The sequence below is a fragment of the Pteropus medius genome, unplaced genomic scaffold, assembly GCF_902729225.1.
Source record: "Pteropus medius unplaced genomic scaffold, Ma_sr-lr_union100, whole genome shotgun sequence".
Classification (NCBI taxonomy): domain Eukaryota; kingdom Metazoa; phylum Chordata; class Mammalia; order Chiroptera; family Pteropodidae; genus Pteropus; species Pteropus medius.
The window spans coordinates 1121759-1143021 of record NW_024352149.1 but is presented as its reverse complement, the minus strand read 5'-3'; the positions used below and the strand labels follow the sequence as shown (position 1 = coordinate 1143021).

Genomic DNA, 21263 nt, shown 5'->3' with positions numbered 1-21263 from the left:
GTCGCTCCGCTTTTAATACTTTGTGGCCCTTTCAAAAGCAACTGTTATATCGACCCCTGCTAGGATTCTCCAAGGAATCTCTGATCTTGCTGAGATAAGAGAGGTGTCCCCCCCGCCCCCTATTGTTTACAGCCCATTGTGGGGTTTATAAAAGTAGTCGCTTCCTTCCATTTTCACAGCCTTCTCTTCCTAGAACATAGCCAAGTCCTGTAGTGCTAACAGGGGTGGAGGCGAATTTTTTTCTCCATCCCTCCATTCCCCCTGAGAACAAAGATATAGAGTATTTCGCCCAGCAGCCCACTCAGACTCACTTCTTCTAGCTGACAATTATCGCACATCCCGGGCTGAGCCATAATTCTTTTTACACTCCCAAGTCCAGGGAAAATTTTTTATTAGCCATTTTATATTTTCTTTATTTGACACTGGGGAGTGGTAGTGGGAGGGAGTTGCTGTAAGAGGAGCCTTAATATTTTAAAAATCAATTATTGTGTTTTGCTAGTAATATAGCAATGACCTCAGAGACTACTCCTAGGTCAAATCAGACAATTTGCTCCTATAGATTATACATAGCTTGATGCTTGTGCCTTCACGTTTCTTTTTTCGTTATCTTGCAATTGATGCATCTTAGATGTTCCAGGTGCACTGGCTTGTTTTACACCCAGACCTAAAGGGTCTACATTGTTGCCCTCTACAGAGTACCATAACTTTTCATTGCCCTATTTTAACAATTTAAATCTCTATTTATCTTACTTCTGAATTTGCAACTATGGTCCAAATCCTTAAGATTGCCGAAAGTCTGACCTCTGTAAAAGTGGAAGGTTGTGGGTTTCATTGTTACTGTTTTCTTATAGGATGGAATTATCCAGTAGTTACTGAATTCTGAAGGTTCCATCATGTGTCAAGTTTAAAGGAATAAAAGTAGGAAATGTTATCCAAGCAAATGTTGGTGCAAAAGTTCTCAATCTTTGGTTCCTGAACCTGAAGCATCGGCACCAGCTGGGAGCTGGTTAGAAATGCAAATTCTCAGGTCTCATCCTAGACCTATTGAATCAGACATTCTGGGAGCTGTTCAGAAGATTCTAATGCAGGCTAAAGTTTAAGAACCACTGGTCTAGTATACAAAAGTAGGACAAGTAGTATGTTTTAGTCTGGGTCTTCTACGGTGCCTAAATAATGGACATCACCATTGGAAGTAGCCTTTGAATTATGACTGATAACCCCCACTTCATTGCTTTTGTTCTACTGTCCAAAAAAGTCTATGTGAGGCTGGTCTGACTTCATCCAATGGTGTCACAAGCTTGTCATCCCACTGAATCTCAGAAACCGGCTGCATTAAGGATTGAGAGAACTTCATCCTGGCGACAGGATTTAGTCAGTACCTCCAGGGACTCTCACATTGTGAAATGTGCTCAAGTAGATGTGGGCCAGATGACCAGACCTTGGTGTTTTTAACGTATGTGGTGACAATGCCTCTTAGTTGTCCTTGAATGCCCCAGAGAACTGGCTGCGTATCATATGCTTAGCACAACCCTCATAGGCAACTGAAGAGGAAGCTGGGAGCCCTGCCCTAAAAAAAAGCTTACAGTATAACAAGCTGCCAACTCATTAAATAATGGCATCCTCCTAGAAGAGGATATTTATGAGCCCAGTTCATGGCTGCTCCAGTGCTTCATGCACCCACCACATTACTGTTCCCCCACCTTTTGCTAATCTCAGGCTTCAAAAAGTAGTGCATGAGTCGTCCTGAGAATCCAGCCCTACCAGAGTGACCTGTCATCTCCCATTTGCTGCTAATGGGCTGCTTTTGAATTAGCTTATTAAATTTTTTGCTCAGCTCTTAGTCAACTTAACTCGACTTTATTTTATTTTGGTGGAAAGCAAATCACTTGGCTAGTAGAATTTTGTTTAATTGGTCACTGGGCTCAAGGTTTGAGGACTTTTCCTTTAATGTTTGTTCAACAAATATATTTTATGTTACTTCCCATGAAATAACCCAGCTAACCCTGAATGTTCAGAATGTGTAGAATACTGAAGAGGAGCCATGATATTAGAATTTCTATGATAATATGAGAATAGAAAACGTGGTAGAGACACAGTCTGAAGGCTCAGAGACAGCATGGGGATGAGTAACATGTATAACCAGCCACAGCATTATCACTATCTTTATGTCTTTCTTTGGTATATATATAATCAGCCCACTGAATCTAGAATACATATATATTCTTTTATGTATATTCATACATATATGAATCTCAGATATATATATATTGGAAATCTCTCTTTCTCTGGGTTCCTAATTTCTATCTTTCTATATTTCTTTCTCACTCTAGTGTCTTATGTGTGTTTGTGTGTGTGTACATATGTGTGCATCCTTGTATATATATGTATTGAGCCTTACATATGATATAATAATGACATTTTACCATAATACAAAATTTGTAAAAAAAAAAAAAAAAAAAATATATACTGGCTAACCATGTGGCATTTCTGAGAACTTACTCTGTAATGGACATCTGGCAAAAGAAAAAAATACTTTCTTAGGTTATATCAATTGTTCACCAAAAACTTGGTAGCTTTTTACAGTATTTTCTGCTTTTTTTTCCTGCTCTCTAGTTTCTCACATCTAGAAAATGGAATTGTTTCTTTTCAGTCTGAGATCCTGTTCCTCTATGTGGTTTCATCGGAAATGGTTTAGGTGCCTGTAGTTATGCTTACTTATAAAAGAGAAAACATAAAATATTGGATGGAAACTGAAAGTTATTATCATTGAAAATGAGTGATGAGGGTAAAAATACAGAATCCTCTAAGATGGAGTTTACCAAGGCTAGGCAATGGTCTACTGGACTTGCCCCTGTGAGTTTCAGAAAGGCCTTTGCTTATAAATTTATGGAGCTGAAGGTCATGCAAAGGGCTTGCCCACACTAGCTTATTTACTCTAGGATCAGAAGCAAGACCTCAGTTAATCCCAGTTTTACTAGTGTTGCGTAATTACTGCCTCCGCCCACCTCCACCCACTAGTTCTGGCCCTGGCTCCTGAGCTGACCCTGCCCACTGACTGGAACAGGCCAGCAAATGATCATTCCTCGGGACAGCTAGAGCTTGTACATCAGGCTGGAATGCTGTCAGAAGAAATGCAATTATCCTCATGCCATTGATAGGCTGGGACTAATGCTGCAATAAGGAAAAGATTAGTTCCTCTGTCCTTATATTAGGAGACTTATGGTATGGAATTCAATTGTAAATATTGGACAGGTGACCTTTGGTTGCTGCTGGGTGGGTCAGAGCTCCAAACACGTAGGCACCGTAAACAAGAATACTATTTCTTTCTTGTCAAGGGAAAACAACAATTGGCCAATTCTGAGTGATTTTTATTCCATCTTGCATTTAAATAGTCGGTCCATGTTCCCAGAGAAGGCATACTATGTTCAAGGCAGTGTGCTATGGGGGATGAAGAGAAGTCAGTCAAAGAGCTTAGGATCCAGCAGAGGATTGAAAATATACATAAACATGATACAAGGAAGTACATGGTAAGAACTTGACCCCAAGAATCAGAGAAAACTAAGTTCAAATTTCTGCTCTGTCTTTTTGATAAATAGTACTGTAACAATTGGAAATCCATAAGTGAAAAATAATGAACCACACCTTACACAAAGGTGAACTTAAAATAGATAATAAATATAAATGTAAAATCTAATACTAGAAAAATTTCAAGAGAAAAACAAAAAATACTTTGTGACTTTGCTAAGCAAAGATTCCTTAAACAACAGAATAAGATCAATAAAAGAAAAAAATGGATACATTAAACTTAATCAAAAGTAAAAATTCTCTTTGAAAGACACTAGAAAATGAAAAGACCACCACAAACTGAGAGAAAATATTTGCAAAGCATGTATCTGATAAAGGACTTGTATCCAGAATACATATTCAGATATCTCATAATGTAATAAGAAAACAGCCCAGTTTTTTAAACGGTCAAAAGATGGAACAAAGCACCTGAAAGGTACTCAACATCATTAGTCATTAGAGAAATGCAAACAAAAACCACGAGATACCTCTCGATACCTATTAGACTCTCTTTTAAAAATGCCCCAAACTGGTAATACCAACGGCTGACAAGGTGTGGAGGGAAGGGAATTTTCACATATTGTTTATCAGGACGCGAAATGGTACGGCCACTTCAGAAACAATTTGGTAATTTCTTATAAAATTAAATACGCACTTACCCTGTGATACATCACCACCTCCCATCACCCCGCTCAGTCTTTACCCAAGTGAAATGAAAACTGATGCTCACATAACACCTCTCCCTGCTTGTTTATAAGTGGTTTTATTCATAATTAACAAAAAGTGGGAAATACTCAAGCATACTTCACCTGGTTGAGTGAACTGCATGCAATACATCCATACAATGAAATACTACTCAGCAATGAAGAGAGACAGATTACTGATACACACGTCCACATGGGTGAATCTCAAAGCCTTCACGATCTTCAAATGCTGAGTGAAATGACCCAGACTCAAAAGGCTTCATGCTATATGATTACATTTATAGGACATTTTGGAAAAGGCAAAACAAAGAGATCAGATCAGTGTTTTCCAGAACCTTCGAGAGTGAAGGAAGGAGAATTTTTGGGGTGATGAAACTGTTTTACACCTTTTTTTTTTTTACATGTATGTCAAATCACCAGGATATATACTTTACTTTTTTTTTTTTAATTATTAGGGTGACATTGATCAGCAAAATCCAAAGTTTCAAGTGTATGATTCCATGGTATGTCATGTATGTATTGCGCTGTGTGTTTGTTTTACGTCTTGATTGTGGTGGTGTAAGACCCACAGCACTGTCCAGTAAATAGCATGAGATTTACTGTGTGTAAATTACAGCTCAGTGAGGGTGAGTTAGAAGAAAAAGAAGTAATACTATAGACAATACTTAGTTACTTAGTGGTCAAAAATTATGAGAGTAATAAAAACAAAACAAAACCTTGTTCTGGTCCTGAAAGCTGAGTGAGTGACCTTAAGCAAGTTTCTTAACTTTTATAAATATCCATTTCCTTATCTTTAAAATGAGAAAAAAAAAATAGTAGTAGCACAACATAAAAAATATGTTCTGAGAGTTAAATGACAGAATGCGTAATATAGAATAAGCTAGTTTACTGACCATTTACTCTATACTAGGCTTTGTATGTACCTTTATGCTCATTATCTAAGTTCATTCTAAACACATTAGGAGATGAGTTCTATCTTTAACACACTGAGAACAGTGCCTAGCGTATAGGAAGTATTCTAAGTATTGACTGTTATTATCACTCCTTATTGAGAATCTTTATGTCCATGCACCGTGCTGGGCCCTAGGAATGATAAGGGGGAAAACATGGAGTTCTTGCCCTCAGGCAGCTCACAGTCTAATAGGAGACACTGAGGCAAACGAGCACTTACAATGCAGTGTGATAGGTGCTGGGAGAGTGGGGTCCACAGGACACTTCTCTGGGAACATGGAAGACCAGGAGGAGGAGGAGGCTCTTACTGGGGGAGAGGGTGATAAGGTCAGAAAACCTTCCGAGAGGGGTGGCATCTGATCATGTCTTGAAGGACAGGGAGGAGTGTCAGCACAGAGCTCCAGTGAGAGAGATATGGAGTGATTGAGGAAACGCTCTAAATGATAACCAGAAAAAAACACACCCCTGCCCCCCAACAAAGACAGCGGTCTTTGGGACCGGAATTAGTGGCAGAGAGAGGCGACTCCCATTGTGCCAGACCTCGCAGATGGGCTTAGATCTTGTAGAAAGAGAAACTACGTAAGCAAAGGCTTGGAAGGTGGGTGAAAGCCCACGCAAACAGGCCTGGCATCCTGATTCTGACATACTTCCTAACGTCCAGATCTTTGGAAAAAAACTTTCTTAATCTCCTCTACACCCATTCCAGTGTCTTAGATTCACCTTGAGAAAATTCATCTTTAGCTCAAATTTACAAATTCTTGGCTGCAGTTTTTCTTGATGTTTATTTGTGAATGCATGAGGGGGATGGTTCAAAATTAACTTCAAGCTGTCAGTTTTTCTACTATTTGAGGAATAGCGTATATTTTTCAATGCCCTGTGCCTCTTGGGGCATGGTATTTAAATACAACTAACACTCTTCTGGGAGCAAAATACCACGGCAAAACTATTCGAAAGATTTCTGGCGAAGAAGGCAACCAGAGGCTGGAAGCAGAGGGAGAGATTAAATGAAGTGGCTCTTTGTTTATATAAATACACAAACCTGTGTCGAGACTCGCTGCCCTTCTACTGTCCCCACAACTCCTCAACAGGTGGCACGAGCTCATTGACATTTGTAGAGCAGATGGGATGTCATTTTAATGTTGTTTCTAATTGACGAGGGCCTTGGGGGCTGTGCATGTGCAGCTGCATGCCTGGTTTAGGGTGGGCAATGGAATTAGAAACTGCTACCTGCTCCTTCTGGCAGAGGAGTGAGCGCTGTAATTGTGTCAACTGGCTAGAGCACATTGCTTTAACTCTTAATCAAAGGCCTTATTTTGCTGGTTTTAATTCCCTTAACTTGCCAATCCTTCCCTCACCCTTGCATAGCTCTGCATTTTGGACAACTTCAACAAGGAAACCTTGTTTCTCTGAAAATTACCTTTAGCATAAGCTGTGTTTTCCTGTCTAGATTTTCCTAAGCAATTCAAGTTGCATGAAATTTACACCAGAAATGAGCTTGGTGCTTCCCAGAAATGATCCAAAGAGGAAGTGAAAAGGGCTGGAAAGGAGCTGAAACAGTCCTTGAAGCCTACCAGGTATTCTAATCAGAGTACACACAACACGGAGTTGGAAGTCTTATCTCTAAACAGCCATAATTTTTGCAACGCTCATTTTAAAAGCCATATGGCACATCCGTGCAGCCCCACTTCTGTAGCGAACACATGCAATGCCAAGACTAGAGCTACACACACGTCCTCACTCAGCATCCACGAGGACCCTGCACACTCATTAGAAGACTTTTGTTTATACAAAACAAAGCAGAAAACACCTTCTTGATCAGTTTAGGAATGGTCTTTTAAACTGTATTGGGTTCTGTTTAATCATTGAGCTTCTTGGAAGAAAATAAATCCTCATTATTAATCAGATTCTATTAGATCAGACTTGAAAACAATTTATATGGTAATGAGGAATTTATTGGGCCCCCTGAGTGTGTTATTTTGTGCTTGCGTCTAGGGGTTATTTCTGAGATGTTCATGGTCATTTCCCTCTAATCGATGGCATACGTTTCCATTTTAAGCCCTCAAACAAATTTCGGAAATAGATTTCCTTCTATTTTCCTTTTCTCTTCTCCACCCAACCTTATTACTGTGTTCTTAGCTCTAGAAGTGGGCCAAGAAGGAGAGGTTGGATTAGAATACCTTATTTTCTTCTAAGCCCCAACTCTGTTAATGAAAAATAGTATATGTAATTTTTTAAAAAGCAGTTAATGATCTGCAAACATTCAAGGGGTTAAACAGGTTTCTAATTATCATTAGTATTAAACAGGATTAACGTGAAAATCTTAATAACCACTATTATCATTTATTCAGTGCCCCCTTTATGCCAGGTAGATATTGTATTAAGTGCTTTCTCACGTAATAATAATAAAAGTTGCCTATCTATTTTTATCGAATGTTTATTATGTGCCTCTCATAGTGTCAAGTGCTTTGCAAACGATCTCATTTATGCCTCTCGTCAACGCTATGTCATAGACACGATCATTAACTCCATTTTATGATTGTAGAAAGTGAGGCTCAGAGAACATTTGCTGAAAGTTGAAGTTGGTATGTCCGGAACCAGTGCCGCATGCTCAGCCACACCTTAGATGCTTTGATGAATCCTTAAATGGACAATTTTGGGTTTTTTCCCCCCCTAATGCAAGGAACCCCACAGATTGATCAGTTTTATATAAATATAAACTATTTTAAGTTTGAAGGATTTCCTTACCTTGGTTGTAGGAGCTCTCTTGGCTTCTCAAAATCTCAGAAATAAGAGTAGTGGCCACACCCCTGGACTTTCTGCCTTCTCGAGCCCTGGTTGCTGTAGACCAGGAGACGATGCTTCCCCCTCACAGCTCTGAAGATACAGTAATCCTTTTGTTCAGTGATTTCCTGGCACACCAGTGTTTTCAAACCAGAATCAAAACAGAGTCCTAACATGACTTCTGCCTAGCTTGATTTTAAACTTTCATTATTTTTCCAAGTGATTTACTCAAAGTATTATTGGAGTCAGATCACCATGTTTACTATTGAACATGAAGCTTTACTCTTATCTAGGTTTTTCCAGTGGGAAGCAGCTTCCGTGGTCTTCCCTCTGTTTCTCCCATTTTTAGATGGGAGAGGCTGAGTGGAAACCCACCAGAGTCCCAGGCTGAGGCATTGTGGAGCAGGGCGGCTTCTTTATTTTCTATTCACTGAATATGAAGGAAGCTGCTCTGTAGCTGTTTTCAGTCTAGACAGGATATGATGATAATAGCACAAATAAAAGTTCATGTATTCCAGCTAGGGACAAAGTCAATGGGTGCAGGGCATAGATATATGTCATGCTGTTATTAACACTGAGCAGCACACTGCCCACTTCAGGGCTTGGTGCCCAGATTAATTGGCTTGACCAGAATGCATCTATGATTAAAAGAAAGCTCTCAGGAAATGCTGGGCACTGTACATTTGGACTCTCAATGTTTTCTCTCGTAGGCACTGAGAGTTAGACATGTTGTTTTATAGACCAAGAAAGTGAGTGGCATTTGGCACCGCCGGCTTCTGAAATGTTTTGCCGATGTTCCACCAGAGGTTATAAATATTTCTAGAAGAAATCAGCCACCATGTGCTGGACTGATTCAGGGAGTATTTATTATTATTGCTTTTCCGAGGTGCACAAGCTCTGATACAGTCGGGGATCTAGAATTATCTTGAGTACATGTATGCGTAAGGTAAAGATGGGGCTCTTTATGTTACATGAGCTACCAAGATTGCTGTGCTTAAAAATACTGCCATGTGTGCCTCAAGGAGTATAACAGTGATCAGACATGGCACCTGGCTGACTGAAGTCCATTCTGAGTCAGCTGAAAAGGAAAGACTCAGGAGAAATAGCCAACGGCACAGCACAGCTTCGAAAATAGCGTTTCTCAGAGGAAAAGCTTAAGATGAATGGTAAAGAAGGTAGACTGTGTATCCAAGGAAAATCAAGGGTGAAATTGCTTGTATTGCTGACTAAAGGCTAAATACTTCTCTTGGATGCAGACGAGCAATTCCAGTGGTCTTCACAGCCCCTGGGTGTGCATAAGCCAGTGATAAAATTCGGTCCAATAAAGAGCTCTTGTTAATCTTGTGATGCCATGTTGATCATTAAACCTGCAAAACCAGGAAAGGTAAACATTATGGGTGGATCAAAAGAGGTGGCTCCTGAATGTTTGTTATTATTAAGGAGGTTTAAGGAAATACTGAGAAACCCTTTTTAAATGGAACCCCAACAGCTCCTGCTTGCTTTTATTGGATGCTGGAGCCGTTCAGGTTCCATTCCTTAAAAATTTGCCATAGTGCATTTCTGTTCCTTTTTGGAAATGCTACAACATGTAAACATTTCGCAGCACATTCCACTGTTCAACAGCGAGGCATTCAAAAATTATCATAAGTACTGTAAAAGGTTATGCTTTCTGAGATGGGGTTCTGAGAAGAACTCTTTCTTTGTCTCTCAGTTCAGGAACTCAGTCTTTCCAATTCTTGCAATTATTTACACAGAGAATCTAGGTCTTTGAGTGAATATTGAGAATTCTTGCTGATACCTCACACCAGAGATCTTGTGGTCCAAGGCAGTAGTATCAAGGGCTTCAATCTCTAGCACTCTCATTCATTCAGATATTCATTCATTCATTCATTCATTCACTCATTCATCGGACTCTTAGAGCAATGTCTAGCTGGCATTGAATTTGGCTCCATGAAGGCTTGAATCTGAAGGTGGAAAATTAGCAGGCATATTTTTGAAGATGATGAATAGATAGCATTACAAAATATGGAATATATAGGATAATGTCTATACACAGTAAACACTTAATAAATGTTAGCTATTAACATTAATTAATTATGTTTATCATTAAACAACATGGTAATGGCATAGAAAATTTTTCAGTGATAATTTAATCCAAAATTCCGCCATCTTAATGCATCACCAGTTTTCATTTTTACATTCATTTCTTTCTTTGTTTAAAAAATACTCATCGAGCTCCTACTATATTGCAAACACTGGCACAGCATATTTGTAAGTTATCTTCTTACCTGTGTGCATATGCACTCCTAATTTCTCGGAGTTAAGTTTCCCATACAGAAGGTATTTTCCCATGTGGTTACATGTTCTTTATATTAACATTTTAATCAGTAGATATTATTCCATCAATATCATCACTTATTTGGCCAGTCATCTCTTGTGGAATATGAAGCTTCTTTCCAAATTTTCAATATTATAAAAAAATACAATAATAAGCCTTCAAGCACAGAGCTTCTTATTTCTTTCCAGGAATTTCCTAGGATAAATTCCCAGGAATCTAAATACTAGGTCCAAGGATATAAACATTTTTGTGGATTTTGATGCATCTTGCCAAATTTCTGAATCTTGTGCCAATTTACAATTATAATTTTCTTTACATCAGTCACATTTAATTACCACCTCTGTCATGATACTGCTTAATTTCTAGCTGGAGAATTGAGGAACACTCTAGCCTGTATAAGCCATTTTTTATATGAGTTATATTCCGGAAGGCTTAATCCATCTAGTGTATAAGTAACTTCCACTAAGTGGGAAAGGCAATTTCCTGCTCCCCAGACTTTTAGCGGCTCCTTATTTCCTTGTTCCTTATTCCCTAAGCCAATTCCTATTTCTTAACACCCACTTGTAGCATTACAAAATGTTATAAATGGAAGAGACCTCAACTATCTCTTGTTACCCTCTTCCTTTTAGAGTCCAGGACACCGAGAGCTGGGGGGATTGTGAATTACTCCAGGTTCTGGAGTTGGTGAGAAGATCTGGGACAGGATCTTCTGCATAAAGCCCATTGGTCTTGCTGCTAAAAAAACATCAAGGCGGGTGACCCACAAATACAAATATTGGAAAGAAAAAAAAAATCAGCATAGCCTTTGGGGAGCTACAATCTGCACCTTAGTAAAGTGTTCCAAATTTTATTCCCTTCCTAATGCACCCATGGCTTTCCATGTGCACTTTTACTGCAAACTGTGGAATTACCTTCACAGCCGAGGGGCTTGGTACACTTCAAAAGCAAAATGAAGGTTTCCATCTTAGAAAGGAAATTATGAAGCATCAAAAATACAAAAGGATGAGCTCTTCCAGAGCACAGAGACTAACCTCCCTAGCTTACAGCACACAAGGCACAGTGTGACTGACAACTCACCCACCTTGAGCTTTGCGTCCAGCCACTCCCTCACTAGCATTTCGTAAAACAGAGAGCTTTAAATTTTACGTCTTTGTGCCTTTACTCCTGTTGTTCCCATAGCCTGAAGCCAGCCTTGCTCCCATGTGGCTGGTTAATTTTGACTCTTCCTTCAAGACTTATTGACTCAGATGAAGCCTCTTGCAGGAAGTCTCCCATAATGCCTGTTGGCTCCAATGCCCATCTAGTGTCCCTGTTCACAACAGACTTGTGCATTCTTTTATCACATTGCATTGAGAATATCAGATTATGTTACTGGACTAAGCTCATCAAGATCGGGATCTCTAACTTATTTTCATATTCTCACTGTTTAGTACAGAAATAGATATTTAGTAAATACTTATTGAACCAAAATATCTGACCCATATGAATAAGGGTTTTGTGAAAACCCTAAACTATATTGAAGATGGTCTGGGTTTATCTTCAGGGAAATGTGACTAGAATGTCATTCTTACTTGGAATGCTTAAATATGATCTATTTTGCTGTATTATTGGATAGAAAAAAATTGTTCCTGGGAAAGGGTAATCTTTTTGGCCTCTCTACAAGAGAAGCCATGCAACAATAATTTTTCAAAAATGCGAGTTATTATTATCATCACTACTATCTCCTCTGGGATCTTATTCCAATAGTACCCACTCTTACATTTTCAATCTCTTCTTCTCTACTAGTTCTTTTCTGCTTAACTAATAAATTTGTTTAAATCTTTCACATCTTAAAACACCCTTCTTCAAACCTTGCGATTCTCCTCTGATGATCATCTTTTTCATCCATTTCTCTCCCATCATCCTTCGATCCCTTGCGATGTGACTTCTACTTCTCCTGACACTGAAATTGCACTGGCTAAGTAAGTGACCCCCTAAATGAGTATTCATTTGATATTCTGTTGACTTCTCCATAATGTTGGACAGTATTAACACCCTTCTTCCTGTTATTCTTGGCTTCTTTGTCATAGTACCATCATGATTCTTCTTCTACCTCTGGGACCACTTTCACTCAGACATTGTATCATTTCCCTATGTTGTTCTCTTGAATGTGTGTGTTTCTCAAGTGCTGCCTTTCCCAGTTTTCCACTTTTACTTTACCAATGGATTTTTTTTCTCTTACTATCCATCATAAATACCTGTGGTTCTTTCAAAAAATAAAGAAGCCTAAGAAAAGGGAACTCTCGTGCACTATTGGTAGGAAGGTAAATTGGTACAGGCACTATGGAAAACAAGACGAAAGTGTCTCCAAAAATTCAAAGTAGAACTGCCGTGTCATCCAGAACCATTACTTTTGGGAACATATCCAAAGAAAGTGAAAACAGGATCTCAAAGAGATATCTGTACTATCACGTTCATTTCAGTATTACTCACAATAGCAAAGACATGGAAATAACCTAAGCATCTGTCAACAGATGAATGGATAAAGAAGATGTGGCATGTATATATATATATATATATATAATGGAATATTATTCAGTCATGAGAAAGAAAGAAATCCTGCCATTTGAAACAACATGGTTGGACCTTGAGGGCATTATGCTAAGTGAAATAAGTCATAGCGAAAGACAAATATTGTATGATATCACTTACATGTGGACTCTAAAAAAGCCAAAGTCATAGAGACAGAGAGTAGAATGGTGGTTGTCAAGAGCTGGAGGGTGGGGGAAATAAGAGCTGTTGGTCAAAGGGTAAAACTTCCCGTTATTAGGTGGATTCATTCTGGGGATCTAATATACAGCAGAAAGACTATTGTTCACAATACTATATTATATGCTTGAAAGTTGCTAACAGAATAAATCTTAAATGTTCTTTCCACAAAAAGAAATTATGTGATGCGATGGAGGTGTTAGCTAATACTGTGGTAGCAGTCTTTTTGCAGTGTATCAGATCGACATGTTGTATACCTTGAACTCACACAATGTTATGTGAATTATATCTCAATAAAGCTGGGGGGTGGCAAGCAGGAGTATTTCAGGAAAAGTGAATATATTGAACAAAACGTAGAAACAGAAAATAGGAAATCCAGGGAATGGAGGGAAAAGTGGATAAGAACCTCCCAGAGTAACTCTTTGTTGGATCATAACAGAAAACCAAGCTGGAAAAGCAATGAGGGATCAGGCATGTGCTCAAACACTTCTATTATTAATCTTTGTAACCACTTGCCTAGAATAATAGCATGACTCTTAAAAATTGCCTTGTCTCAAAGTGCACCCTCTTCTAGGCTCCACATTGCCATTAACTATAAAATGAATCTAAATCGGACAATTTAACACTTGCCTGCTTAAAACTTTCGGTGGTTCTATATTGCTTATATCACACATGTAACTGGTAAGACATAATTAAAGTTTATCACACACCTCATTTTCTACTCTGCTGCTTTGACTAGAAGGGAAAGGGGTGGAGTTATAGCAAAGCATGGCACTGAAAGGGGCATACGTAATAAAATCCCGCTCTTAGGTTGACATACACGGGGCCATCCGTCCATGTTGCCGCTTCCTATGTCTAATCTCCTAGTCCACCCTCCACGTGAGAACTTTACACTCTCGTTTAAATCCTCAAGGTTTTTCCTACTGCCTTGACTGCTTTTTCCTTTAATGCTTTAACTGGCTGGTAAATTGTGTGGTCTCTAAACCATTAATAGGAATCACCTCCTTTGTGAACTCTTCTCATTCTCTACCAGATCGATCATTCTCTCCTCTGAGCATCTCTTTGTTGTGTCTATATGACTACTAATTATTTTTCTAACTCTCTTACTAGGTCAGATGCTCCTGAAAAGCAGGGCTGCTTTTTTTGTGTGGATACCTAATGTGGTGTCAGACATATTTGGCACTCAATATTTGTTGCATGATGAATGAATGAATGAATGATGCATACGACAAAACTTTCTTGTTTGAACCAGTAGGAGAAAGACTAGTCAAAATTATGACATACTCTCAAAGAATACAAAAAGTAGTATAAGTGGAATGACTTATCTAAAAGAACTACACAAGAAATGTTTTATGGCACTTTTAAACAGCTTATCTTGGTTAAATGGCCTCTCATTTGTTTCTTTAAGTTTTATCCTGATAATTTAGTTAGTAAACTTCTTTTTCTCTCCCTCTCACAGTGCAAAATCTGGCCCAGCCTGGAGTGAATCATGATGAATTGTGATTTAGTTGGTCTAGATTAAGGTAGATTTATTTATGGATTTGCCAGTGAATGATTGATTTGTCTCTTTGCTATCATTTAGCTTTAGCCTCTTAATTTTGTCTTTCAGTAATTATTACAGAAAGAAATAAAGTTTCTTCTTTCTTTTTACTATTTTTGTTTGATTACTAAACAGTAGCTCTTTTGGGGTGGGGAGAGAATTTTTATCATCTATGCAACTGTTGAAGAATTCTTCAGCTGATGAAGATTTGCATTTTTCATCTTTTTTCCTTTCATCTGTGTTCTATTTAGACCAGGAAATTGACATTTCAGCCCAGAAGACTTAGGCCAGATGTTAGTCCAGTGGCTGAAAGATGGATTTCCTGCCCCAATAGGTGACCTCTGAAAGCAAAATAGGCTTTTTCTTAATGGAGAGACTGTCCACATGACCTCATTTCTAGAACAAGGGCCCTTTGTTAAGTGTCTCTTTGCTACTGAAATCAACATCATCTGATTTTTGAGAACCTTCATTAGATAAAGAGACGCTAGCACCTAGTTATTTAATTTATAAGGCATAGGAAAAACTTATGTCTAGACAATCCATTTTTTGTTCTTTTAAAAATATTTGTGTTCATCGAGAGGGAAATAGTGCAGAAAATCTGGTGTCTGCTTACCCATATTAATATTTCTTTTAGATTTAGAATAACATTCACACCAGCACTAACCATAGGAGTCTGTTATATGTGCTTCCTTAAACAGGGAATTGTTTCACTAAGCTTGACCAAAGCACTATTTAAAGAAGTAACCATGACCCCAATATCCCATCACTCAAATTTCTGGCTCGATGTTTGAGAAGCTCATTGAGACATTCCCATGGTGCCACCTCTTTTGATGAGTTCTTCACCCAGTTCATGTATTTATATCTTCGATTGTATAAGGTGGCACAGAAAAACAGATAACTGAGCCTTTGTGTGTGTGCACGCACCCATGCCTCTGTGTGTGTGTCATAGGAAATGCAATTTGAAAGAAAGTACCCAAAAGAAGAAAATGGCCTTGAATGACTGAGGGGAGACTGTAACACTTACTATACACGGAAAGGCAGGGAGTTAGATTGCGTGAGAAGGAATGTATGTTTTTCTGAGATTCTAAAATGATAGAATTTTATAGCTAAATGGGAAAGTTGAGGGGGTTTTTTGTTATTGTCTGCTGTTGTTGTTATTGTTTTGTTTTGTTTTCCAGGGAGAGGAATGAGAGTTTCTCTTTTAATAGCTGGCAGACAAATTTTACTAGTATAAAAATCTTGTTCTTTGTCATCCAAAATGTTGGCTCTTCCATGAAAGACAGAATAGAATAAAAGCAGAGCCATATAGAGAGTTAACATCAGGCTGGGCAGTGCATCTAAGATTCTTGGTTCTTCCTCAAGTAATTTATATAGTAAATATGAGCCTCTTAGAAAAATGAGTATTAAACGGATATCACATTTTCCTTTGTTCATGAGTCAACACATACTTTTCCCAGAATGTTATACTCAGCTCAATACCCCGCTTTTTTTAAAGTTATATGCAAATATCATTAATCATAAATTATTTGGGGGGATGTTGTTCAACCAAACCATTCTAGATAATACGTCAGCTCTTAATAAGATTCTAATAATCTTCTATGGTTACCAGGATTTGTGTAAGTGAGACTCTTTTGTTTTATGTACATAATATTATGGCACATCAAAGAAACAGAGCAACAGTTTTAACTGGAGCTTTTAAATTTAATGGAAAAAGTTATTTTTCCCAAATACGTTTAAGCAATAGAAACAGCCAAGTAGGCATTCTCATAGGATAAAGTTTGTCAAGTAGACAAGATTGATGAAGCAGTTTGGTTGGTGGGTAATACCTCCCAGCTGTGCTTTTAAGCCTTTCCTTGCATAATTTGGAAACATTTAACATAATCTCTGGTCTCTTATTAACACATTCCTTTTTCTCTCCCCCTCACACTCTCTTAAGCTGTAAAGATAAATAACAGGGAGTAAGATTCTCAGTATAATTCTCTCTCCATGCTTCCTTTTTTTCTCTCAAGTGTCAGGTTGCTCTCACATAACCTCACAGCTCTCCACAGGAGACACTTCTCTCATCTTAATCCAGAAGTCATTTTACAGTGAGTTGAAGCCTTTTGGGTTTTTTTTGCCTTAAACATTGTGAATTCAGTGTTGGCAGCCCATCCAAAACTTTTTGCTTCTTGTCTATAATGTATATTATTGAATAGTTCAGAATCCTCATATTAGCAATTACGAGTGGCTTTAGAAATTATCTCGTCTGACCCTACAATGTTAAAAAAGTATTCCTCACGAGAGTGTTGTGTGTGATGAAACAGCTCCCAGGCAGAATCTCAGTATTCACATGGCACCAGCACAGATGAAAACATAACTGGCGAGGCTAGTAGGATTGCTTATCAGAGATTTCAGAGAAAAATTATTTATAGCCTTGCATCCCCATTTTGCTTATTTACCTTCTCTCCCTATCCTGTCCGGGCTGTCTTCACTTCCTCTTTAGATTTCTCTTAGCTTTTTCCAATCTCTCTTCCCAAATACTCCTTGATAAAGACACTTTTAAGCAGGCACCGCCTTAGTCTAGGTTTGGCTCACCTTTAGGACATTTGTGAAAAAACTGGTTTGGATCGTAAGGGAAAAAATTGTTTTAGCATTTCAGTCTCTCCTTGTAGTTCCCTGAGGCATTGTGGAATGCCCCACGTAGGAATGCCAGAGTGAGTTGCCCATGGTTGGCACAAAGTAAATGAGTTGATCTATTTTCGTTGCTTAATTTGAGAAGGCAGTACGGTAAAAGAAAATTGGACTATTTATAATCTTTCACATTTAATCTCCACTTAATCTCACATTTTCTCTGCAGAAAATGTGTTGTCTTGAAAAAATAACAATGATTTAAATGGAACTCTGTTCCCAAAACATGTGCTATTCTTATGAATAATACATTTTAATTCCAGTAGTCATTCATGTAGCACTTAAAACGGGGATACATTCTGAGAAATGCGCCATTCGGTGATTTCGTTTTGCAAACAACATAGAATGCATTTACACAATCCTAGACAGTATACCCTCCTACACACCTAGGCTATATGGTACAGCCTATTGCCCCTAGGCTATGAGCTTGTACAGCATGTTATTGTACAAAACAACAGGAGACTAAAGCACAAGAGAAAAATGATACAATCAAGAGAGGCGGTAAACATAAAAGGTACAAGGCTGACGCTACAATAACACAGCATACTGTTTACAGCAAACTTCTTTTTAGTAAGTAGAAAGAGTACACTCTAAAATAAGGATAAAAAGTATAGTAAATACATAAATCAGTAACATAGTCATTTATTATCATTATCAAGTCTATAACATATACAATTATATGACTGGCAGCAAAGTAAGTTTGTTTCCACCGGCATCTCCACAAACACAAACATGTGAGTAATCTATTGCACAAGAACGTTACCGTGTCACTGGGCATAAGAATTTTTCAGCTCCATTATAATCTTCTGAGACCACAATCATATGTATATGTGGTCCATCCTTGACTAAAACATCATTATGCAGTATATAACTATATTTAATTGCCCTTTAAAACCAAGTATCTTTAAACATCTGATTTGGAAATCTCGGCTCCTTTCACCAATTAATTTCCCAGAGCGATCTACTGGTATAGTTTTTCAATATACTATATTTTAAAAGTTCACATTTCCTCGGCAATGTGTTACTTTTCCTTATTTTCACATCCCCATAGTTCCAAGTGGCTCTCAGATTTAATCAGATATCACAATGACCTGAGGGGCTTATTAAAATACAGATCACCGGTCCCACCCCCAGAGTGTCTGACTCATTAGGCTTTGCGGGGTGGGTGTGGAAATTTGCGCTTTTAACAAGTTCTAGGTGATGCTAACGCTTCTGTTCTTGAGTTCACACTTTGAGAAGCACTGATCTAGATGAAATATTGTAGAAGATGATGGTACTAGGGACTAAGGTAGTGGCAGTGGAGATGGAGAGAAGTGGATGAATTTAACATATATATAAGTGGTAGGATCAACAGGGTTAATCCATGGTTTAGAATGGAGTGACAGTGAGAGAGGGAACTGAATCGAGCATGTCTCTGAGGTTGGTAGCCTGAACTGATAGGTGGATGGAACAGAGTGCTACTGAGATGGGAAATGAGCAGGGCGGGAGGGTCGGGCCGTAGTGAGAAGTCATAAATTCTACTTCGAGTTTAAATAAAACAATTTTTAAATGTCAAGCACAGTGCCTGACGTGGAATAGATTTTTAATAAATGATAGATAGTGCTCTTATTACTACCTTTACTATCAAAACTGAGTAGTCTTAATGACCCTACCCTGGCAGAGGTAACCGCCTAACTTCATTACTCAGCAACCACATTCTAGAGCCAGGTGTAAACCAAGAGATTTAGGTGTGAACAAGGAAACTATAGATATTACCTCATGGTATGAGTGGCTAGGAATAGGAAGAGCAAAGGGAGAGAAAAGGGGGAAAGATTCTAATACATAGAGAATGATCACCTTCATTATCACAGACAACCTCATAACAACCATATTAAATAGGTGGAATTATCCCATTTTTACATATGATATAAATAACTTGCTTAATAAATAACTTGCTCTTTCACTGGAGTCTTATTCAAACCCAGCTCTGTCCTGCCCCCATTATCTGTGTGCTTCATTCCACCAAACTCTACCTTTACTGCCAGTCAATAGACTTGTTATCTTTCTTAAATCAGAATGATGACCTAAATAGGCTGCAGGCAACACCCTGCAACTTCTAGACCTGTGGCTTTTAACCTTTTGTAATCCTGACTCATAGTAAGAACCACTTTTTACAAAGCAAGACATTATTTATACGTTTAAGTGTATACACACGTACATATGTGTAGCACACATATATGTGCAACAATATGACTGAGACTAACTTTCAAGAAATAACAGATAGGTGCATTATCAATATTTACTCTCAGTGAATACATTCTGATAGTTTTCATTCATCGCAAAAAACATTTATCAGGACCCACAGAATGGATTTCACAACCAATTTCTGGGGCTCTCTACTAGATTTCTGGAAAATTCTCTTCTAGATCCCTTTTTTTCTTTGGAATTCACCCATCCACATCAACAATGCCACCGAACTGGGTCTGAGAGCGCACTGATGGAAATGGAAAAATGGAGAGCAGATTCCTATGCGCTTTCTGTACTCACATTTTTGATGGGGCATCTATGCTTGCCTACCTTCCAGAGCTACGTGAGAAAGAAACACTTTATAATAGAGATGAAAGCGCTTTTAAAAGTCATCAAGTTGGCTGGCTTTGATTTTGCTCCATGTCGCCATGTTCGCTTGGCCTGATCATTCAAGTTCTCTGGAGCCCATTTCCTCATCTGAGAAGTAAGAGATTTGACCCAGCTCACCTCCAAGGCCCTTTCCCACCCCTGTTATAAAAAGATCTTGTACGTAGTACCTATGGGATTCTGAAATAGCATGATGATGATTGTGACGTTGATGATTATTCTTTTATATTTTGTTAAAAAGTCTCTGAAAGAATTTCTGGGAAAAAAAATTGGCATTAAATAAAGGAGAAAACACTCAAATTTGGGAGAAGTAATCAGATTCATTTTGATTGGCCACATCATGAAATTGATGAGTAAAAAGGTTTAGCTTCATTTTTTCAAATGGTCAAGAAAATTATTCATGTTCTAGAAGAGTGACTACTCAAAATTTCATACTGATGTACACAGAAAAAATGTTTGTTATTGACATCCCCCCAAATATCACTTAATCTCATTTCTCTAGCCACTTATTAGAGAGCGCCGGGAAAAGAGGCTTACCTATCGAGAGCAGATTGGTTTCTATAAGTACCAAAATGCTGGCTTTTGATGACCGGAAATATAATATCTTTAGATGACCGGAAATAAAATATCACCTCTCGGGAGATGGGTGGCAATCAACGTGGTCCCGCCTCATCTTGGATAGGGGAACTTCATCCTGGGAAGGTTAAGTGCTTTGCCCCTACATCATCTGACAAGTTAAGAGAAAGGCTCATGACTGGTGCTGGAGAGTCACCCGTCTCCTTAACCCAGCCCCCAGGCCCCTGTTTGACTCCTTGTTCAGTCACTCGCCAGAAAGTCACTATGCAGAGAACAAGCTGCCCACTTGTAGCAGCAGCACAGTTCTTTGTATTTTCTCGAACATAATAAAGTACCACATGGCTAATAATGCACATCAAAATTCTTAAATATACCAATAGAATCAACTCTAAAGGGTTATTTTAACTTTTCCCATCATTTGTTTATTTTCTTGTCTTTATAGACATAACAACAATCATAGTAAGCCTACCACTGCTTTAATTGAACTTACTCCATTCAGAGCATCTTAGAGCACCCACAATGGCCTAACTCCGCATCAGCTCAAGAAAGCACCAAGCTCGCTCGTGTTTAGGGTCCAACTGCTTTCCACTTAAATACGATGCCTCCTCTTATCAAGGGAAAACTTTTTCATTTTTTTCCCTTCTTTTCAAAAATATTGTCATCTAGGATTATGCATATAAATTTAATTACTTCTGGAAAAGTATCTAAATTTGGAACTTTTCTGTAAAGGCTATTCATCTATTTGCCTGGATAGTCGTCCCAGTAACTAATGCTTTAGTAA

General features: G+C 38.3%; 1 protein-coding gene across 1 annotated transcript in view; it reads left to right on the top strand.

The window, feature by feature from the left end:
- The window catches only part of SASH1 (SAM and SH3 domain containing 1), a 209619-nt gene that overhangs the window by 28091 nt on the left and 160265 nt on the right, over nt 1-21263 (top strand). The window lies entirely within an intron of this gene.